Below are 25,461 nucleotides of genomic sequence, written 5' to 3'. Positions count from 1 at the left end.
AAGACAGAATTTCACCATGCTAGCCAGGCTGGTCTCAAAATCAACCTCAGGTGACCCACCTGCCTTGGCCTCCCAAAGTGTTGGGATTACAGGTGTCAGCCACCACTCCTGGTCCAACTTTTTTTTTTTTTTTTTAATGAACAGCAGGTAAAAAGCCAAAGTACAGGCCAGCTAGCTTACCAAAGAGAACTGTGGAAAGAGAAAGCTAAGAAGAGCCTTTGTGGGGTCAGGACAAACACCAAAGATTAGTCTCAAAAACTACCTCTATCTAGATTTAATTGGACCAGGATTAATTGCATCCCTTTTAGGCCTGGTGCTCTGTTGAAAACAATAGTGCAATCAGCCAGCAATTAGAGAAGCCTAACAGATCAGTGTAATATCAAAGAAGACAGTTTAACAAAAAGATTAGAGAAAGTCAAAGGGAATCCTGCTAAAACTACTGTCATCTCGAGTGAGACTTCGTCTCAAAAAAAAAAAAAAAACCTACTGTCATCTCTGGGTGACTGTGCATATGCCCAAGGCTGTACCCCCCCGGGAGGGGCAATATTAGAAGGTATACACTGATGGAGAAATAGACTTTCCTAAAATAATCCAGCCAATTCACCAATTAACAAACAATAGCAAAGCAACTCTAGAAGAGAGTGAGGAGAATCAGCATCCAGAATTAGCACAGTATAGTACTTAAAATATCATACTTTCAACAAAGAATTATGAGACATAGAAATAAACAGGACAATAAACTTTTCCTTAAAAGTAAGGAAAGCTAAGATGATAATATCTCATCAAATAGTGAATCTAATAAAGAGACAGGAATTATAAAACATAATCTATTGGAAATTTCAAAATTGAAAAGTTTAATAACAAAAGCGAAATATTTACTAGAGTAGATTTAAACTGGAAGAAGAAAAAATCAGTGAAGTATTAAGTGGATTGATATGGATTATGTTATCTGAAGAACAGTGAGAATAAATGATAAAAACAAAGAGATTCAGAGAAATGTAGAGCACCATAATCACACTCACATAAGCACAATGAGTGTATCGGAAGGAGAGCAGAGGAAGGAGGCAACAGAAAATAATATTAGAAAAGGTATTAGCTGAAAATTTCCAAATCTGATGAGAAACATTAATCTACACAGTAAAGAAAGTCAGCAAATACGAAGAAGGATAAATGCACTTACACACATATCATAATAGAAGTTCTAAACACCACAGACTAAGAGGGAATTTTTAAAGCAGCAAGAGAAAAATGACTCACCACGTACAAGGAAACCCTAACAGAAGAATTAGCTGGCTTTTCATTAGAAACAGTGGAAGCTAGAAAGCAGTGAGGTAACATTCGAAAAGTACTGAAATAAAAACATCTACCAAGAATCTTACATCTAGGAAAACCATGTTTCAAAAATAGAGGTGAATAAAGACATTGCCAGAAAAACAAAAATGGACAGAATTCTTTGATTAAAGAACCAACTAGAAAAACTAAAAGAAGTTCTTCACGCTGAAAGCAGATGACTCCACACATTAATTCCAAGTCACATCAAAAAATAGAGTAATAGTATAGATTATCATGTATTGGCAAAAATATCATAAATATTTAAATAGCGTATTTCTTCTCCTTTATTTCTTAAATGATTTCAAAAAACAATTGTATAAAATGAGAAGCATATAATGCAATGTTGAACCTATAACATATACAAAAATATAATACATTTGGCAAAAACAACACAAAGGAGGTATTTGGGGGCAAAGTAGTATTGGAACAAGAAAATGACACCAGACGGCAAATGAAATTCAAAGGAATAATAATAAAGGCGAATACAGCAGACACTATAAATATATATTTACTTCTTCTCATCAGCTTCTCTAATAGACATAAAACTATATAAATTAGCAATTATAGCGATGTGTTATTGAGCTTGTTACAAATGTAGATGCATCATATATAACGATAACACAAAATGAAATGGTATAAAAAAGTGGATGCCAACAAATTACATGAGATGGACAAATTTCTAAAAAAGACACAAATTGTTAAAACCGGCTCAAAAAGAACAAAATTCTGAACAGGTATATAATAAATAAAGCTATTAAATTAGTAATATTAAACAGCCCATAAGAAAAGCATAGACCCAGAAGCCTCTCCCATTGTATTATCATAGCACGCTCTTTAAAAGTCAATTGACCATAATGTTAGGGTTTGTTTCTGGATTCCCAATTGTACTCCATTGATCTATATGTCTGATTTTAGTGATGTGACATGATATTGTGTTACTGGAATAAGGATAGACATATAGATCAATGGAGTAGAATTGATTATTCAGAAACAAATTCTTATGTTTATAGTCAACTGACTTTTTAAAAAAAAAATTAATTTCATTTTAAGGTCTGGGATATATGTGCAGGATGGGCAGGTTTGTTACTTAGGTAAACGTGTGCCATGGTGGTTTGCTTTACCTTTCAACCCACTCCCTAGGTATTAAGCCCTGCATGCATTAGCTGTGTATCCTGATGCTCTCCCTCACCCTGCCTCCCGACAGGCCCCAGTGTGTGTTGTTCCCCTCCCTGTGTCCGTGTATTCTCATTGTTCAGCTCACACTTATGAGTGAGAAATGTGGTGTTTGATTTTCCGTTCCTGTGTTAGTTTGCTGAGGATAATGGCTTCCAGCTCCATCCATGTCCCTGCAAAGGACATGATCTCATTCCTTTTTATGGCTGCATAGTATTGCATAATGTTTATGTACCACATTTTCTTTATCCAGTCTATCATTGATGGGTATTTGGGTTGATTTCATGTCTTTGCTATTGTCAACTGACTTTTGACAAAAATAGTAAGACAATTCAATGAGGAAAGAGTGCTCTTTTCAACAAATGAAGCTGTAACAATTAAATAGCTGCGTGCAAAAGAATTAATTTAGACCCCGGCTTATACCATAAAATTAACCCAAAATGAACCAAAGATCTAAATTTCAAAGCTAATACTATAAAACCCTTAGAAGAAAACGCAGGCATAAATATGTTTGACCTTGAATTATGCAATGGTTTATTATACATGATAACGAGAGCACAAAGAACAACAAAAAAATACATTGGGCATCTTCAATATATAAGAAATTTTGTGCCCCAAAAGATCATCAAATAGTGAAAAGACAACATGCCAAATGGGAGAAAACATTTCCACATCATAAATGTTTATAATGAACTTTTACCTAAAATATATCGTTAAAAAACTCTTATAATTTAATAATAAAATTGAAATAACTAAAATTGGGTAAAGGATGAATAGACATTTCTCCAAAGGAGATATACAAATGGTTACTACGTAAATGAAAAGATGCTCAACATCACTAATTATCAGGAAAATGCAAATCAAAACCACAACGGCAAACCCACATCACACCAACTATGATGCCCACCATGAAAAAGACACATAGAAACAAGGTGCGGATGTGGAGAAATTGGAATCATCTTACACTGCTTGGGGGAATATAAAAAGTTTGAGCCTCTTTAGAAAGCAATCTTCCAGTTCTTTAAAAGATTAAATATGGATTTACTAAATGACCCAGTAATTCCATCCCCATGTGTGTATACCTAAGATAATTGAAAACATATGCTCACACAAAAACTATACACAAATGTTCATAGCTGTATTATCTATAAGAGATAAAAATGTAAAACAATCTAAATGTTTATCAACTGGTGAATGGATAAATAAGATGTTAGATAGCCATAACAGAATATCTGGCAGTGAAAATAAATTAAGTACATATACTTGCTACAACACAGATGAACCTTAAAAAGATTATGCTAAATAAACTCAGTCACAGAAGACCATATTGTGTAATCCCTCATATATAATCCCACATGTATAACCCCATATATATAAAACATCCAGAAGCAGTAAACATATCAAGACATAAAGTAGAATAGTGGCTTCTACTATAATACTACCATAATAGGGCTGAATCTGATCGGCTTCTGTGACGACCTCTATGATGGGCCTGTTGTAACACCAGAAAACATTACAGGGCAAGAGGGGTAGCAAGAGAGTGCCGAAAAGGCCAACATAATTTTTTTTAATAATAATCTACTCTCTCAATAGCTAATCGGGTCCTGCAAGAAATATAACTCACTCTTTTCTATGATATGGCTTTCATCCTTTCATGTAGGTGGATCCCTTATGAACCAAATGCCTCTTAAAAATCCTACCAGCTCTCAACACTGTTACACTGGGGACCAAGTCTCAAAATGAGTTTTGTTGGGGAAAAATCACAATCAAATTATAGCACCAGGCATAGTTTAGTTGAATCCTTAGCTAAGGGTGTCTAATAGCTGCTATCTAGGTCTTGGCTAGGCTATATATTATACAAGCATACCACAGACATATTGTGAATTCAATTTCAGACCACTGCAATAAAGTGTATAACAATAAAATGGGAGTCACACAACTTTTTTTGTTTCTTGCATAGAAAAGTTATGTTTAACTGTACTGCAGTCTATTAAGTGTGCAACAGCATTATGTCTACATACCGTAATTTAAAAATACTTTATTGCTGAAAATGCTAATAATCATCTGAGCCTTAAGCTAGTTGTAATCTTTTTCTAATGGAGAGCCTTGCCTGCACGTTGATAGGTGCTGATTGATAAGAAGGGTGGGTGCTGAAGATCGGGGTGGCTGTGGCAATTTTTTAAAATAAGACAATGATGAAGTTTGCTGCATCAATGAATGCTTCCTCTCAGGAAATATTTCTTTATAGAATGCAATACTGTCTTACAGCATTTTACCCAGGGTGGAACTTCTTTCAAAACTGGAGTCAGTCCTTTCAAATTCTGCTGCTGCTTAGATGCTAAACTTATGTCATATTCTAAATCACTTGTTGTCATTTCAACAATATTCATAGTAGGAGTAGATTCCATCTCAAGAAATCACTTTCTTCCAACAATATTCACCAGGACTAGATTCCATCTGAAGAAATTACTTTCTTTGCTCATCCAATAGAAGCAACTCCTCATTCATTCAAGTTTTCTCATGAGATTTCAGCAATTCAGTCACATATTCAAGCTCCACTCCTCTTTCTAATTGTCTTGTTATTTCCATCATATGTGCAGTTACTTTTTCACTAAACTTTCAAACCTCACAAAGTCATCCATGAACACTGGAATCAACTTCTTCCAAACAACTTCTTCCAATGTTTGTATTTTGACCTCCTCTGATGAATCATGAATATTCTTAAGAGAATCTAGAATAATGAATCCTTTCTAGAAGAGTTTTAGTTTATTTTTCCCATATCCATCAGATAAATAACTATCTATGGCAGCTATAGCCTCATGAAATACATTTCTTAGATAATGAGACTTGAAAGTCAAAATTACTCCTTTATCTAAAGGCTCCAGAATGGACGTTGTGTTAGCAGGCATGAAAATAACATTTATCTCTTTGTACATCTCTATTGGAGCTCTTAGGTGACCAGGTGTATTGTCAATGAGAAATAATATTTTGAAAGGAACTTTTTTTTTTCTGATAAGTGGGTCTCAACAGCAGGCTTAAAATGTTCAGTAAACCAAGTTTACTGTAAACAGATGTACTGTCATTTGGGCTTTGTCATTCCATTCACAGAGACTGGCTAAGTAGACTGAGCATAATTCTTTTTTTTTTTTTTTTTTTTGAGATGGAGTCTCGCTCTGTCGCCCAGGCTGGAGGGCAGTGGCGCGATCTTGGCTCACTGCAAGCTCCGCCTCCCGGGTTCACGCCATTCTCCTGCCTCAGCCTCCCGAGTAGCTGGGACTACAGGCGCCCGCTACCACGCCCGGCTAATTTTTTGTATTTTTAGTAGAGACGGGGTTTCACCGTATTAGCCAGGATGGTCTCGATCTCCTGACCTCGTGATCTGCCCGCCTCGGCCTCCCAAAGTGCTGGGATTACAGGCGTGAGCCACCGCGCCCGGCCAAACAGCATAATTCTTAAGGGCCCTAGGATTTTCAGAATGGTAAATGAGCATTGGCTTCAACTTAAAGTCACCAGCTGCATTAGCCTCTAACAAGATAGCCAGCCTGTCCTTTGAAGCTTTGAAGCTGGGTATTGATTTTTCCACTCTAGTTATGAAAGTTCAAGATAGCATCTTCTTCCAGTAGAAGGCTGTTTCATCCACATTGAAATTCTATTTTTAGTGTAGCCACCTTCATTAGCTATCTTAGCCAGATTTTCTGAATAACTTGCTGTAGCTTCTACACCAGTAGTTGTTGCTTTACCTTGCACTCTTATGTTATGGGAATGTTTTGTTTCTTATACATCATGAACCAACCTTTGCCAGCTTGAAACCTTTCTTTTGTAGCGTTCTCAACTCTCTCAGCCTTGGAATTGAAGAGCTTTACTCTGAATTAGGTTTTGGCTTAATGGAATGTTGTTGTTTGATCTTCCATCCAGACACTAAAACTTACTCCGTATCAGCAATTACATTTTTTACTTTTTACTTCTTATCATTATGTTTCCTGGAGTAATAGTTTTCCTTCAAGAACTTTTCTTTTGCTGTCACAAGTTGGCTGTTTGTTGCAAAAAGCCTCGGTTTCAGCCTATCTTAGCTTTTGAGATGCATTCCTCACTGAGCTAAATCATTTCTAGCTTTTGATTTAAAGTAAAAGGTGTATTACTCTTTGTTTCACATGAACACTGAGAGGCCACTGTAGGTTTATTACTGTAATTGGCCTAATTTCAATATAATTGTGTTTCAGAGAATAGGGAGGACTACTAAAGAGAGGGAGAGAGAGACAGGGGAATGGTTGGTCGGTGGAGTAGTGAGAACACACACATTTAGGAGGAATGAAAGGCTCCACAGATTGTTCCCCCAACAGGGACACCAATTTAACAACTATCAACACAGGAAAACACCTTTGTAAGAATGAAAAATCAGGTTAGCATGCATAGTACCTGGTTTTATCTTTATATTACTGAAAGAGTCACTGAAGAAATTTTTTTAAAAAGTCTTGAATTGCTGACACCACCCCTCCTACACCCTCCAGCAGCAGCAGCTTGGTGCGGAAAGCATCGCTGGGTTCTGGAGAGGGAGAACACAGCAATTGTGAGGCATTGAACTCAGTGCTGTCCTATTAGAGCTGAAAAGATACAGCTTAGATCACAGCACCAAGCCCTTTCAAATATCTGGAAAGCCTTCCCAAGACAGATGACTACAAACAAGCCCAGACAGTGAAGTTTACAAAAAATAACTAAGTCTTCAATGCTCAGGCGGCAAAGAACATCTAGCATCAATGCCATCCAGGAAAAGATGACCTCACCAATTGAACTAAATAAGCCACTAAGAACCAATCCTGGAGAAACAGAGATGTGTGCCTTTTGAAACAGAGAATTCACAATAACTGTGTTGAGAAAATTCAAAGGAGTTCAAGATAACACAGAAGAAATTCAGAATTCTATCAGATAAATTAACAAAGAGATTGAAACAAGAAGAATCAAGCAGAAATTCTGGAGCTGAAAGATGAAATTGGCATACTGAAGAAAGCATCAGAGTCCTGTAACAGCAGAAATGATTAGGCTATAAGTGCCCACATAAAAATTGAGGAAAAGATTCCAATAGGCAATCTAATGATGCATCTTAAAGAAGCAGATATGCAAAAGCAAATCAGACCCCAAGTCAGTAGAAGAAAAGAAGTAATAAAGGTCACAGCAGAAACAAATAAAGTTGAAAGGAAGAAAACAATACAATAGATCAGTTAAACAAAAGGTTGTTTTTTGAAAAGTTAAACAAGATTGACAACCTTTAGCGAGAGTAACTAAGAAAAAAAGAGAAGATTCAAGTAAATAAAATCAGAAATAAGAAAAAAGAGACATTACAACTGATACTGCAGAAATTCAAAGGATTGTTAGTGACTACTATAAGTAACTCTATGCCAATAAATTGGAAAATGTAGAGGAATTGTACAAATTCCTAGACACATACCACCTATCAAGATTAAGCCAGGAAGAAATCCAAAACTTGAAGGAACCAATAACAAGTAAGGAGATTGAAGCTGTAATAAAAAGTCTCCCAGTAAAGAAAAGTCCAGGACCTGATGGCTTCACTGCTGAATTCTACCAAACATTTAAAAAAGAGCTAATACCAACCCGACTCACACTACTCCAAAAAATAGAGGAGAGAATAGTTTCACACTCATTCTACAAGTCAGTATTTCCCTGATACCAAAATTAAACAAAGACACTGCAAAAAGAAAACTACAGGGCCAATATTTCTGTTGAGAATTGATGCAAAAATCCTGAATTAAATACTAGCAAATTGAATTCAACAATATATTTGGAAGATCATTCATCATGACCAAGTGGGATTTATCCCCGGGATGGAAGGGTGGTTCAACATATGCAAATCAATCAATATGCTACATTATATCAACCAAATGAAGGATAAACATCATATGATCATTTCAATTGAAGCTGAAAAAAGCATTTGATAAAATTCTACATCCCTTATTGGGAAAATATTTTAAAACCTGGGCATAGAAGGAATGTATCTTAACATAATCAAAGCCATATACAAGAGACCTACAGCTAGTATCATACTGAATGAGGAAAAACTGAAAGCCCTTCCTCTAAGATTTGAAACATAGCCCACTTTCACCACTGTTAGTCAGCATAGTACTGAAAGTCCTAGCTAGAGCAATCAGACAAAGGAAAGATATAAAGGGCATCCAAATTGGAAAGGAAGGAGTCAAAACACTCTTGTTTGCAGATGATATGATCTTATATTTGGAAAAACCTGTAGACTCAACAAAAAAATTGTTAGATCTATTAAATTCAGTAACGTTGCAGGATACAAGGTCAATGTACAAAAATCACTAGCATTTGTATATACCAATAGTGAACAATCTAAAAAAAAAACCATAATACCATTTACACTAGCTACAAATAAAATAAAATACTTAGGAATTAATTTAACCAAAGAAGTAAAAGATTACTACAATGAAAACTATAAATCACTGATGAAAGAAATTGAAGAGGACAGAAATAATGCAAATATATTCCATATTCATTATTTGGAAGAATTAATATTGATAAAATTTCCATGCTACCCAAGGCAATCTATAGATACAGTACCATTCCTATCAAAATTCCAATGACATTCTTCACAGAAATAGAAAAAACAATCCTAAAATTTATGTGGAACCACAAAAGACCAGAATAGCTGAAGCTATCCTGAGCAAAAAGAAAAAAAAATGGAGAAATCACATTACCTGACTTTAAATTATACTACAGAGCCAGAGTAACCAAAATAGCATTGGTCTGGTATAAAAACAGACATAGACCAATGGAACAAATGCACACACCTACAGTAAACTCATTTTTGACAAAGTTGCCATGAACACACACAGGGGAAAAGACAATCTCTCCAATAAATGGTGCTGAGAAAATTGGATATCCATGTGCAGAAGAATGAAACTAGGCCCCTGTCTCTCACCATATACAAAAATGAAATCAAAATGGATTGAATACTTAAATCTAAGACCTCAAAGTACAAAACTACTACAAGAAGTTGTTGGAGAAAATCTCCAGAACATTGGTCTGGGCAAAAATTTCTTGAACAATATTCCATCACACGAAGTTAAAAAGCTTCTGCACAGCAAATGAAACAATCAACAAAATGAAGAGACAACCCACAGAATGGGAGAAAATATTTGAAAACTACCCATCTGACAAGTGATTAATAATCAGAATATATAAGGAGCTCAAACAACACTATAGGGAAAAATTTAATAATCTGATCAAAACAATGGGCAAAAGATTTGAATAGACATTTCTCAAAAAAGACACACAAATGACAAACAGTCATATGAAAAAGGTGCTCAACATCATTGATCATCAGAAAAATGCAAAACAAAACTAGAGATAGCATCTCGCCCTGGTTAAAATGGTTTATATCCAAAAGTCAGGCAAAAGTCAGGTGAGAATGTGGAGAAAAGGGAACCCTTGTATACTGATGTTGGTAAAGTAAATTAGTACAACCCCTATTGGGAACAGTTTGGAGGTTCCTCAAAATACTAACAATATAGCTACCATATAATCCAGTAATCCTACTGCTGGATATATACCCAAAAGAAAGGAAAGCAGTGTATTGAAGAGATATCTGCACTCTCAGGTTTGTAGCACCATTTACAATAGTTAAGATTGGAGGCAACCTACGTGTCCATCAACAGATGAATGGATAAAGCAAATGTGATATATATACACAATGGAGTACCATTCAGACATTAAAGAGAATGACGTCCTGTCACTTGCAACAACACGGATAGAACTAGAGATCATGGCCAGGCGGGTGGCTCACGCCTGCAATCCCAGCACTTTGGGAGGCCGAGGAGGGTGGATCACGAGGTCAGGAGATCGAGACCATCCTGGCTAACACGGTGAAACCCCTTCTCTACTAAAAGTACAAAAAAATTAGCCAGACATGGTGGCGGGCGCCTGTAGTCCCTGCTACTCGGGAGGCTGAGGCAGGAGAATGGCGTGAACCCGGGAGGCGGAGTTTGCAGTGAGCCGAGATCACGCCACTGCACTCCAGCCTGGGTGACACAGCGAGACTCCGTCTCAAAAAAAAAAAAAAAAAAGAACTAGAGATCATTGTGTTAAATGAAATAAGCCGGGGCACAGAAGGACGAACGTTGCATATTCTCACTTGTTTGTGGGACCTAAAAATCAAGGCAATTGAATTCATGAACATAGAGAGTAGAAGGATGGTTACCAGAGGCTGGGAAGGGGTGGAGGGTGGTAGGCTAGATGTGGGATGTTTAGTAGATAGTTAGAAGGAATAAGTCCTGCTATTTGATAGCACAACAGGGTGATTATAGTCAATAATAACGTAATTGTATATTTTAAAATAACTACAGGAGTATATTTGGATTGTCTGTAACACAAAGGATAATTGGTTGGGGAGATGGATACCTCATTCTCCGTGATGTGATTATTTCACATTGCATGCCTGTATCCAAATACCTCATGTACCCCATAAATATACATATACCTACCATTTACCCACAAAAATTAAAATTAAAAAAATTTAAACAACAAACGCACACATTTATTAGGTTCACTGTCCTATATGAGCATGGTTCTTGGTACCCCAAAACAATTACCATAGTAACACCAAAAATCAGTGATTACAGATCACTATAACAGATGTAATAATGAAGAAGTCTGAATATTGGAAGAATCACCAAAATGTAACACAGAGACCCAAAGTGGACATATATTGCTGAAAACCTGGCATTGATAAACATACTGGACACAGGGTTGCCACAGACTTTCAATTAAAAAAAAAAAAAAAGCAATACATCTTGAGCACAATAAAGCAAAGCACAATAAAACCAGTTGTGCCTGTATTTCTCTCTGGAGCTCTGGGTCATTTCCTAAGTTGACATAGTTATTGGTAGAATTCATTTTCTTGCCATGTGACCCTCTCACAGGCCCTCTTACAGCATGACAGCTTACCTCTTCAAAGCCAGCAGGAGAATCTCTCCAGTCTTCTAAGATGGCATCTGACAGTCACAAGATTGACCATTGCATCACCTTTGCTAGAAGTTAGTTAGTTTCCATCCACAATAAGCAGAGAGGATTATTTAAGAGTTTCACTTATTTGAAGGTTATCTTGGAATTCTTCCTACCATAGTAGACAGTATGATAAGCCTCAGAAAGTTCATTCTCCTCTTGCCTTTTCAAAGCAAGTCAACTCTCACAAAACATGGCAAAAAAACTAAGAAAGTGGGAGTCATGATATAAAAGAGGAGGTAGACTGGTGTCAGTTCATACAAGATCATGATAACATTTCAAGAATTTTGCAGATCAGTTGTTAAATACAATATTGGCTGGGCATAGTGGTATGTAATCCCAGCACTTTGGGAGGCTGAGACAGAAGGATAGCTTTAGCCCAGGAGTTTGAGACCAGCCTGGGCAAGATGGTGAGACCCTATCTCCACACACACAAAAATTTTAAAAACTAGCCAGATGTAGTAGCCAGTGCCTGTAGCCCCAGCTACTTGGCAGGTTGAGGAGGAAGGATCCCTTGAGCCTAAGAATTCAAGGTGGCAGTGAGCTATATTGTGTCATTACACTCTAGCCTGGGCAACAAACTGAGATCCTGTATTTAAAAATATATATATAGAAAATAAAATTACATAAATTTACAATCAAATAAATTACATTTAGAAACAGAGATAATGAGTACTCAAAATGTGTCTTAGTTATTTTAATACATTTTATTCCTATCAAAGCTTTTGAAATTATTTACCTCTTTTGTATCTTTATGTTAGAAATAATTCATACTATGTAACAGTGAACTACTGCACATCTCTTTACAACTTTATATTCAGTGACTCTGGTTTGACAAATTGAAACAGTGATTGTATTTAAGCCATGGAAATTGGCTGCTATTACTAACAGGGGCTCAGGTCAGCATCACAGAATAAATTGTTAAATATCTATCAGGCCATCACTAGTTTCAGGGAGAAATTTTAGATTTCAAGGCACTCTATTCAATGACAAAGTGGCAAGAGTTGGCTCTTTATAAATATGAACTTTGAATGATACAATGACAGTATCATTGTATATATGTACCTCTGAATGACAGAAAACATTCAGAGAATAAGACAAAGCATTCAGATATGGATCTGGCATAGCACTCTGACTCCAAACCCCAGCCTAAGCCATCCACCTCTTTCTTCTGGAATGAGAACTTCTTAACACATTTGGTGAGGACTACTCTTCATTACTCTGAAGGATATTAGCCACTATATAGGCCAGGGAGTAATATCATTTTTTCTGACCCTGTGAAGCAACGGTGAGAGTAAAAATAGCTGGCCCAAATGAAAAACACATTTATGATATCGGTTGTCCAGTTTACATCATATTCCTTTAAGCTTCACCTTCACTTAAGTGGAAGATAATTATAGACAGGGGATCACCCCTACTTGAGAATTGTATACAGTAGTTGCCCCTTATTCATGGCTTTGCTTCCTTCAGTGTCAGTTACCCATAGTCAACTGCGGAGAAAATATTAAATAGAAAATTTCAGAAACAAGCAACTCTTAAGCTTTAAATTCCATGCCATTCTAAGTAGCAGGATGAAATCTCATGTCATCCTGCTTTGTCCCACCCAGGTAGTGAATCATTCATTTGTCCAGCATATCCACACTAAACATGAACCACTTTTTAGTCAATTAGTGGCCCCTCAGTTATTAGATGAACTGTCACAATATTATAATACTTTTGTTCAAAGAACCCTTATTTTATGTAGTAATAGCCCCTAAGCACAAGATTAGTTTTGCTAGCAAGTCAGAGGTGCTGCGCAGAAGCAGGAAACTGCCTTCTTTAGGGGAAAATGGTGAAAGTTTTTGACTTAATAAGGAAAGAAAAAAATGTTGTATGCTGAGGTGGCTAACATCTACATAAAAGTTAATCTTCTATTTGTGAAATTGTGAAGAAGAAAAAAGAAATTCCTGCTAGTTTTGCGGCTGCGCCTTAAACTGCAGAAGTTATGGCCGCAGTGTGTGATAAGTGCATACGTCCAATGGGAAAGACATTAAATTTGTGGATGAGACACAAACAGAAATCATCATTGGTGGCAACATGTGCCAGATTAGCTTCATATTAATTAAATTAAATGTCATAGGTGCATATATATAAGAAAAAACACAGTGTATATGGGATTTGCTACTATTCGTGGTTTCAGGCATCCATTGGGGGTCTTAGAATGGATCCCCTGCAGAGAAGGGGGAACTGCTGTATAAGTCCAGGATAAGCCTTAGGCAGAATAGGTGCTCAGTAAATATTTCATGTAGATTTTTGTATCAAATTGAATCAAATGAATCTATCTGGCATAGAATTAAAGCCTATGTGCAGTACTTTACACAAAAAATGACTCAAGTATCATAGAATGTGCTTAGAATACATGCTTATAACCAAAAGTAATTTGATGATCTCTAACATCTTTATGAAAATATTATCTAGAAATTATATATGAAGTGAATCCCAGAGGCATATATTAATTCATACTTAAAATAGGGAACATTAAAATTTAAAGGACTTTCCTTATGTAAATAAAGGAAAAGGAGTATTGACAGAATCAAAATATTTGTTGAAGTGTTTCATTCTTCTGGTAGTATCTCAATGAGTAATTGAACCCAGTGTTTTATAAATATATATGCTGGTAATTTAATAGTTCAGTTTTCACTGTATAGGGTGAAGTTCCTGATATACATCTGGGAAGTGCTTTCCTTCATTACGTCTTCAGTTTACAACACCTCCAATTTTTAAATCTCTCTGGATTATTATTCACCACTAAATTTTGAGGTTGTCTATACAAACGAACCCTGACCTTGTTATTTAATTTCATTCAACATTTAATGACTTCTTACAGGTATTGTGCATTCATAATGTTTCTTCAAGCAAGTCATGGCTTCTAAACTTTGATACTTTTATATTTTCGTTATCCATCAGCCCCATTTTATCTTCATTTTCCCTCTTGGCCAGCTTAGATTCCATATTTTACTATTGTAGTCATTTATTTGAAAACACACAGCATTCCATTCCTTTTTCTCTCTCCATCATCATTTCAAAAAGAACTCAACTATCTATCATCTCTGTGCCTACACCTGGAAAACATTATACAGCTGGATAGAATAGTGTATTTGGTTCCTAAGACTACTGTAACAATTACCACAAATTTGGTGGCTTAATACAACAGAAAATTACCCTCTCATAGACCTAAAGGTCTGAAACCTGAAATCATTATCATTAGACTGAAATCTAGTTGTTGTCAGAGCCATTCTCCCTCCAGAGGCTCTTGGATAGAAGATGTTGCGGACTCTTCCAGCTTCTGATGACTGCTGCCATTTCTTATCAGGTGACCGTATCACTCCAATTTTTGCCTCTGGGGTCACATTGCCTCCTGCTGTTTTGTGTGTCTAAACAATCTTTGCATCACTCTGATGCCACCATGAAGATACTAGTGATGACAATTAAAACACCTGGATAAACCCAAGACAATCTCATTTTAAGATTCCAATGATGAGTTCATGTCCTTTGCAGGGACATGGATGAAGCTGGAAACCATCATTCTCAGCAAACTATCGCAAGGACAAAAACCCAAACACCGCATGTTCTCACTTATAGGTGGGAATTGAACAATGAGAACACATGGACACATTAAGGGGAACAACACACACCGAGGCCTGTTGTAGGGTGGGGGGAGGGGGGAGGGATAGCATTAGGAGATATACCTAATGTTAAATGACGAGTTAATGGGTGCAGCGCACCAACATGGCACATGTATACATATGTAACTAACCTGCACGTTGTGCACATGTACCCTAAAACTTAAAGTATAATAAAAAAAAAAAGAAGAAGAAGCTCCATCTAGTGGCATTTTTTTCTTTCAATCTCCAGTATTAAACACCATGCCTGACATATCGAGGGCAAAAAAAAAAAAAAAAAGATTCCTAAGGTGATCACATCTGCAGAAAATTTAGCATGTGAGTTAACATTGTTTCCAGGGATTATATCCTGATGCGTTTAAGAGACCATTTGCCAACCTACCACAAGTAGTTTCACTTTAAATTCATAATCTCAAAATTCCAGTAGGTTCTCAACATCGCCTAAAACTTTTATGGTATCTACTGACTTCCCAAGATGACTACACATCTCCTCTTTCTCAAATCTTTCATATTATCTCTCTCAAACCTTTGTTAGCTAAAGACTCTGGCTACGAGTTTACAGATCATGTTTTCCTTTCTTATCTGTCCAACTTCATTCTGTGCCACTTCTTCCATTGCTCACTATAGCATCAGCTACAGTCCTATCAACGCATATAACTTTTTCTTAACTCACAGCATTTCATGCATACCATTAATTATTTCTGACATGCTGGTTTCCACTATTGTTTCTCCTTTCATCCTTCCTCCTGTCCAGAACAAGACTGTCCTTGCTTATTCCTCTGGTGTCAGAAAACCTCAGTTTACGTTGGTCTTTTCAGACAACTCTGTTGTTTTCTGTTTCCATGTTTTTCCCGCTATCTTCATACTTTGTATATTTAAATTAGCTAGAGTCTACGATTGTTTATTCACCATTTTATACCCGGTGTTTAGTCAGGTATTTGTAACATAAACTGGACTCAGTTATTTCCTAAATGAACTCATTGCTGCAGCACAAATGATAACATTTCAGTTTTATGTTGGAAAGCATTATGGCTGGTAATGGCAACTAGTGAGTGAGAGACAACTGCATTTCAGTTCTGGATTCCCTATGTTTTGGCTGAAAGAACTTGGGAAAATTAAATAGTATCTCTATATTTACCTGCTGTTTCTTCAAAAACTGAGTCAAATTATGATTCTACATCTGACCAGACCTGTGACTGTGAAGAAGGAATTTACCTGGTCAGATCTCAGTTTCTTCCATTTTCAAAGGCTGGGCTTAGACCCAGTGATCTCTAACACTGAAGTCATGTCTAATATTTTTTAAGTCCTTTTTTGTGTGTGCGTGTGTGTGATCCTAAAACTAACAAAACAGACGGAGACAAATTTCTTAAAATTTCTAAGAAAAGTAGCATAACTATGCTGAATGTTTATGACCTTGTAAACTTTCCTGTGTTTTTTATAAGTGAAATACAGTATATAAAAATGTTGACCATCACAACATCTATCATTTTAGATTTTCTCATGCATGATTGAGGAGTTGACAAGCCACACTATTTGCCAATCATCTTTCATCCTCCTCATTTGACAGGTTTGAAAGCTGTGACAAAGAACTCATTTCAGTTCAGCTTGGGTTATTCTTGGCAACTTTCAAAGAACAAGATAGATGTGTTCTATGTGAAACAGATGAGAGTTTTGGACAACCCATTTGTGAGGCGGATAGCTGAGAAACAGTGTGAGTTCACTAAGAGAGCTTTTATTTTGTATAATGTCAGAACACAGGGAAAAAGAATTAACCTCTTTGGTACAATAAGGTGATATTATATATATAACTCACTAGTTACTAATCAGAAAAAATATTTCTCAAATGATTTCAGGTAATCTTTCAGGTAAGGACTGAAGGCAAGCAAATATGGATAATAAACCCTTTATATTAGAACAAAAAAAGGATATTAGAAAAATTAGGCACTGCCTAATGCAGAGGAAAGAACAATGAAATCGGAATGAGGATTATCTGGATTTTAGCACTGGCACGGTCATAGGCTTGCTCCACAACAACATATCATATGACAGCACATGATGCCAAAGGTTTTCTCCTACGCTAGAATGTATTGACTCAAATATTCTTGCCAACTCTCTAAAATATTTGTAACAGTTAAAAATAATCTCATGCAAGTAACAGAATACTCAACTCAAACTAGCTTAAACAATAGGGTTTTGGCATTTCCTATAACAGAAAATTCAGTATTAGGGTGGATGATGATTGGTTGAGTCAGTAAATCAATGAAATCATCAGGGGCTCAGGTTCTTTCTAATTGTAAAGCCTCATCCCCTCTTAGTTACAAGATGGCTGCAGAAGTTAAAAAAAGTATCATCTTGGCTGGGCACATTTGCTCACACCTGTAATCCCAGCACTTTGGGAGGCCGAGGCGGGTAGATTACCTGATGTCAGGAGTTCAGGACCAGCCTAGCTAACATGGTGAAACCCCGTCTCTACCTAAAAATACAAAAATCAGCTGGGCATGGTGGCAGGCACCTGTAATCCCAGCTACTCAGGAGGCTGAGACAGGAGAATTGCTTGAACCCGGGAGGTGGAGGTTGCAGTGAGCCGAGATCGCGCGATTGCACTCCAGCCTGAGCGACAAGAGTGAAACTCCGTCTCAAAAAATAAAAAATAAAAAAAATCTACTTATCACACAACTCACAAGAGCTAAAAGAGATGACATTATGTCCTTAGAAAATGAACTGAAAACATTTTTTTGAAATTTCATATAACATATATAACAGAAAGAAAGGGGGAGTGTATATGTGTGTGCACAGAAATGTATAAACACAGAGTATTTGATAACAGAACATTTTTGTCAAACTAGTAAGTGTAATGAGATTGATAAGTTACTCCTAATTGTGCTAGACAAAGTGAAGAAAGAAAACAGTAAGCTCAGGAATTCAAATTCCTAGCTCAAGCACTTACACAAATGACCTGAAAATTTTTACTTCCTCCATGAAAGAAATCCATATATCCTATAGCAGCAGAGCTGAGATTGTTGAAAAACAAACCCATAGCCTCATTCTGCAAGTGGCTGAATTATAACACAAACTGGATTCTCAACGTCTCAGGTTTTTGCTGTTAAAGTAAGGGTACTTGATTGGGTTAGGATGGGGTCCTGAAAATGGGAATAGGGACAGATGTGAAGTTTCTGATAAAACCAGGGACATTAAACTCCTAAATTTGGATGTGGTAGAAGCTTCCATTCTACCCCTGTCTCAGGAGATTAACTCTGGCATTCCCGAGAAATGTATATGGTTTCCTCTTAGGCAGTTGCCTTGCAAAACACTGCTGAGTCTCCTCAAGACCCATCCCTAATATCCCTCCTTCCTTTTTAGGCCTATAACTAGACTCAAGTCCCAGCAGGCCCTGAAAGGGCTTTTCTAATTTATGTAGATAGATATCCAGGGAATATTTGTGGGAATGAATATTGAAGGTGTGGGACAGTGGAGAAAGGAACATAAAGTTAGATCAGGTAAATTTATTGATATGGGTATACTAAGCAAATATTCTGGATATAATGTTGTAGCTTGGATGATTAGAAACATCTCTAACATTTTGTGTGATTGGCTGGCTGAAACGTGTATCAAAAGGTGGCCTACACTAAATGAATCTGAAATGCCAGAGCTAGCTTAGTGTACAGAGAATGAATCCACAGGCTTAAGGACATTGGAAAGTTAGAGAGGATTGATCACGCAAGGCTGCTCACTTCCTCCTGGAGTGTCCTGATTTCACATCTTTCACCACGGCTGAGAAATAAACTTGTGAGAGGAGCACCAGCATCCTTGAAGAGCTTTTCTGTAGGTCAGAAATTAAATTGAGAATTGCTGCCACTGATTTGGGAAATAGAAATGCAATAGATAATCTTATCCCAGAGTAGCAGAGGCCTAGTAGCAGCACTTGGTCACCAAAGGTGTGGTTACAGTAGAGTCAAAGCAGCAATTGGAAGAGGCTGACTCCTAGAGACTCATGGCACAGGTTAGTTGATCATTGTATTCCAAGAAGTGAAGTAGAGGAATAATCTATTGAATTGTTCCTTGGTCTATATAGCAGAAAAGTTCTAGATCAACTGAACTAAAGTCTAACATGTATCATAAAACAGATCCACAGCCAATAAATTGCCAAACTTAAGTCAGTTTACAGACCCAGGACCCTTTGAATAAAGGGGAGACCAGATCCTCTGGAGGATGAACTTTGCTGTACTGCCCAAAATTTGTATCATTGACCTTTACCTCAGTCTTCCCAAAAGGGGCCTATGGCTTTTGACAAGGGTAACTGAACATTGGGGTAAAGGAAATCTTAAATTTTTCTGAGACTACCAGACAATGGCTCCAAACTGACACTAAATTAAGGAGATTCAAAAATGTTACTGTGACCTACAAGTCAGAGTAGTGGCTTATGAAGGTTAGATGATCAATGGAGTTTTAGCCTAGATGTATCTCACAAAGGATTCAGTGGGTTCCCAGGTTCTGTGGTTATTTCCTCAATGTTGGAATTCATAAGTGGAATAGACATATCCAGCCACTGGCAGAATCTCCACATTGGTTCCTTGACCCATGGAATGGCAACTATTATGGTGGGAAGACCAAGTGGAAGCCCCTAGAACTACCTCTACAAAAAATAATTACCCCAAAACAATACAGCATTGCAGAAGGAATTACAAAGATTAGTGCCACCATCAGATTTTAAGGATGTAGAGATGCTGATTCCCACCGCATCCCATTCAACTGACCTGTTGGGTTTATGCAGAAAATGTGTATTTTGGAGAATGATAGTGGGTTTTCACAAACTTAACCAGGTAGTGAATCCAACTAAAATTGCTGTTGCACTGATGAGCAAATTAACACATGTTCTGGTACCTGGTTTGCAGCTATTCATAAGGCAAATGCATTTTTTCCCTACCTGTTAGCAAAAAGACATCAGAAACAGTGTGATTTCCATTGGCAAGGTCAGCAATACCCCCTCCCTGTCCTGCCTCAGAGGTATATCAACTCTCCAGCCCTATGTCATAATTTAATTTGTAGGGATCTTGTCTGTCTTACCCTTCCACAAGATATTGCACTGGTTTATAACAATGATTATGTTATGCTGATTGGCCCCAGAAAGTAAGAAGTAGCAACTACTCTAGACTTATTGGTAAGACAGTTACATGTCATACGCTGATAAATAAATCTGACATAAATTCAGGGAACTTTTACCTCAGTAAAATCCCTGAGTCCAGTGGTGTGGCACCTGTCAAAATGTCTTTTCTAAGGTGAAGCATAAATTGTTTCATTAAGCCTCTCCTACAAGCTAAAAGGAAATACAATGTCCAGTGGAATTCTTTGAATTTTGGAGGCAACATACTTAGATATGCTACTGTGGCCCATTTACCAAGTGATCTAAAAAGGTGCTTGTTTTTAGTGCAACACAGAACAAGAAAAGGCTCTGCAATAGGTCTAGCCTTCCTTGCAAGCCACTCTGTCACTTGGATCATATGATCCATCCAGCAGATCTAATAGTGCCTGAAGTGGCAGTAGCAGACAGGGCCACTTCAGAGGCTTAGGCATGTCCCTAGATGTGAATCACAGTGTAGACTCTAAACATTTTACACCAAAGGCCTACCACTCTGTGGATTCTTACTCTCCTTTTAAGAAACTGCTTTTGGCCTGCTAGTAGGCCTTAGTAGATGCTAAACACTTAACCACAGAGTTACTATGTGACCTGAGCTGCCTATTTGAACTGAATGTTGTCTGACACAACAAGCCATAAAGTTGGGCATGCATGGCAGCAATCCATGATGTAATGGAAGTGGTATATGTGAAACTGGACTCAAACAAGCCTCGAAGGCACAAGTAAATTACACTAAAAAGTGGCCTAAGTAACTGATATGTTTTGGCTCTGTGTTCCCAACCAAACCTCACGTTAAATTGTAATCCTCAATGTTGGGAGAGTGAACTAGTGAAAGGCGATTGGATCATGGGGGTGGATTTTCCTCTTGCTGTTCTTGTGACAGTGAGTGAGTTCTCATGAGATCTGGTTGTAGGACATGCCTGCTTCCCCTTCACCTTCTGCCATGATTGTAAGTTTCCTGAGGCCTCCCAGCCATGCTATGTGCACAGTCTGCAGAATGATGAGCTGATTAAAACTCTTTTCTTTATACGTTACCCAGTCTCAGGTATGTCTTTACAGCAGTGTGAGAATGAACTAATAAACATTATCCCTACTCCTGCTTTATTATCTTTTTTCTTCCGGCCTGTATCTATGGCCTTATGGGGAGTTTCCCATATCAGTTGATAAAAGAAGAGAAAACTTGGGCCTGGTATACAGGTAGCTCTGAGTGATATATCAGCACCACCCAGAAGTGAACAGCTACAGCACTACAGCCGTTTTCAAGGACATCCCTGAAGGACAATGGTGAAGGAAAATCCTCAAAGTAGGCGGAACTCAGAGCATCTGGTTGTTTATCTTGCTTGGAAGGAGAAACAGCCAGGTGTGTAATTGTATATACTGATCCATGGTCTGTGGTCGATGATTTAACTTGTTAGTCAGGGAGCTGGAAGAAAATTGACGACAAAGAGATCTGGGGATTGCGTGTGTTATTAGGTGAAAATAATGATAATATTCGTATTTCATTTGAATGCTCACCGAAGAGTGACCTCCGAAGAGGAAGACCTTAATCAAGTGACTAGGAAGACTAGTTCTGTGAATACTAGATAGCCTCTTTCCTTAGCCACTCTTGTAATTCCCCAATCAGCTCATAAACAACATGTCCATGGTTGAAGAGATGAAGGTTATGCGTGGGCCCTAAAACATGTATTTGCCGTGGCTACAGCCACTGCTGAGTAGGCAAACTGCCAGCAACAGAGAACACTGAGTTCCTGATGTCACACCATTCCCTGTGGTATTTAGTCAGCTACCTAATTGCAGGTTAATTAGATCTCATTGGCAAAAATTGTATTTTGTGTCCATTTTTAAACCATTAAATGACTAAGGGAATGAAATCACAGAACTGACTTAGACTTGTTAAAATTATCCCCGTGGGGCTGGAGAGGGGTTTAATTTCCATGTAGATCTTGATCTGTACTCTGGATACGAGAACATTTCTTGTAGTCACTCAAAAATATTTAATAAATGCAGTGAGAGATAACACTGGAAAATGATTGATTAGAAACAAATTTAATGGGTATTTTTAGTTCTAATAAAGATTTTGGATTTTATATCTGTATTAGGGTTTGCCAAAGAAACAGAACAATAAGATGTACATTTTAGAGATTTATTATAAGGAATTGGCTTAATCAAATATGGAGACTGACAAGTCCCAAGATCTGCAATGAGTCAGGAAGCTAAGCATTCAGAACTGATGATGTATTCTAGTTCAAGTTTTAAGGCCTGAGAATCAGAAGACCCTATAATGTAGTTCTAGTCCAAATGCCAGCAGGATTTACACCCAGGAAAAATCAATGTATTGGTTAGAGTCCAAAGGCAGGAAAAACCCAATGTCCTAGTTCAAAGGCACTCAAGCAAGGGGAATTTTCTCTTACTTAGTGAAGGGTCAGTCCATTTGTTCTATTCAGGGCTCCAACTGACTGGATGAGGCCTACTCATATTAGGGAGGGCAATCTGCTTTAATTAGTCTATTGATTTAAATATAAAGCTCATCCAAAATCACCCTCACAGAAACATTCAGAATGATGGTTGACAAAATATCTGGGCATGCCATGGGCTGGACAAATTGATGCATAACCTTAACCATCACAGTATCTTTGTTATTTGAAAGTCATTGAGGGCTTACAAGCAGGGGAGTGTTCTATTCTCTATATTCTCACCCTCAAACTTTTTCACTTTGGCCAAAATATGTATATTTCCCCGTTAAACACCATGAGAATTCTTTCTCATTGCTGATGCTATCTGTCTTACAATAAACTACATCGTTCTATCTTTACTTGGAGCCCCCTTTCTCTTTGAAAACTCCTGGGGAAAGAAACATGTCTTTCTCTCCTATACTCCTGTGGTGTGTATATCTTTCTATATCTATATCTATATCTATATCTATATCTATCTGTAACTATACCTATATCTATATATAATTTTTTTCATTAATTACTTAACTTGTAAGAAAGTCTGAACAGTATTTTGCTTTTGTGGCACTTTCTTTTTTATCCTGTTAAAGCAAACTTATACTGAGTAACTATAATGTGCTAGCCACCATATCGAAAGTTTCACATGCATTATTTAATGTAATATGACAACTGCATTATGAACTAAAATTATTATTGCTATTTTACAGATGAGAAATCTGAGGCTCAGGCATGTTAAATGTATTTCCCCATGGCAAGGGGAAGCCACGACTCAGTTACAGTTCTGTTTGACTAAAAAGTATTTTCTGAATATCACCATACTACACTGCGACTGATGTTTATCTTCTTCATACTACCTATTTATCACAGTTTCCTACAGAGAGCAGAAGCTTAATAAATGATAATTTTTTGATCTTCACAATATCACATAAGTTTTCAGTTTATATTGGCATCTGGTGAGTATGATATGGTAGATTCTCTCCTGGCTTTACTGCAAAATAACACCATGGAGGCATAGAAACAGACAGAGACTCACAGCCCTCAAAGCTTGGATGGAAAACCATCATATTGCTATTGATTCTTCTAACTGCAAGAACTATGGAAATGAATCGAGAATTGTGATTTACCCCTTATAAAAATGCTAATATGTTATGGCTAAAGGTGAAGTGCCTTGTAGCTTTTTATTTTAATATAGCATTAGTTTTGAATCACCTGACATAATTTTGTCCATCTCTTAGATGCTAAGGATATGTAAAAATTAATAACTACGTAGCACTTATACATCAGGCACTATTCTAAATAATTGCCTTAGTCCATTCTTGCTGCCATAACAGAATACCTGAGACTGGGTAAACTGCAAAGAAGAGAAATTTATTTTAATAATTCTAAAGGCTGGAAGTCCAAGATCAACGTGTAGGGGAATTTGATGTCTTGTGAGAGTCTTCTTGCTGCGTCCTCTCATGACAGAAGGGATGAATACCATGTCCTCGCATGGCACAAAGGAAAAAGAGAATAAGGGCAAAAGGGGCTAGCCTGCTTCATTTTATAAAATTGATAATCCCATTCATGAAGATTCTGCCCTCAAGATTTAATCACCTCTTAAAGGCCCCCACTTCTTAATACTTTCTCATTGGGTTTAAATTTCAACATATGAATTTTAGAAGGACACATACATTCAAACAATAGCAGTATTTTAAACACATTAACTCATTTAATTCTTACACTGACCCTATGATGTGAGGGCTAATATCCTTATATCTATTTTACAGATGTGGAAACTAAGCTACACAAACACTTAAGGAGCTTCTTAAGCACAAAGAGTAAGTGGCATAGATGGATTTGAAACCAGAATCTTAGAGATTAGTCTGATAATATTCTTTACGTACACTCATGAGATAAGTAATCTCATGCTGTCTCTCTGCTGATCTATCTCATGGCTTTGAAATGACTATATAGTATACTCTTAAATTTATATACCCAACTCGGAAAAATCTCCAAGCTCTAGAATCATTTATCTAGCTGCCCACTTGATATTTTCCCGTGATATGTTAAAGATAACTTGCTGATTATCCTTTATAAACCCATTCTCCACCATCCCTTTTCATCTTAGAGATTCTTCCATTTGAGCTCAGTTCAAAAACCTTGCAGTTAACCTTGATGTGTTTCTGTTTCTCACACAGTAAGTCCAATCCATCACAAGATATTTTTGGCATTTTGGCATAACCTTCAAGTATTATGTGGAACCATATGAAATTGCCAATCTTTCACCATCTTTAACCTATAAAAACATTCATTTCAAATGGTTCAACTTAATATATATCCAAAATCTAAACACTTTGTAACCATCTCTACCACTACGCTCCTTGTTGAAGTCACCATGATCTCCCATCTGGAGTTACAGTAGCCACTTGGCAGGGTGCTTCCATTCTTGCCCCCTACAGATTGTTTTCAACCAGCAGGCCTAGAGATCCTTGAAAAGAATAAATAAGATCACATCTCTCCTTTGTGCAAAATCTTCCAGTGGTTCACCATCTCATTCAGAGTGAAAGCCAAAGTCTTTACAAAGCCATACAAGGCCTTCTGTGACCCAAGCTCTTTGCACTTGTGCCTTTACACCCACATGTCCCCATGCCCCTGACCTGCTCCCCTCCAGCCACAGTGGCTCCCTCCTGTTCCTCAA

The sequence above is a fragment of the Pan paniscus genome, chromosome 2 (assembly GCF_029289425.2).
Source record: "Pan paniscus chromosome 2, NHGRI_mPanPan1-v2.0_pri, whole genome shotgun sequence".
Taxonomy (NCBI): Eukaryota; Metazoa; Chordata; class Mammalia; order Primates; family Hominidae; genus Pan; species Pan paniscus.
This window is presented reverse-complemented; position numbering follows the sequence as displayed.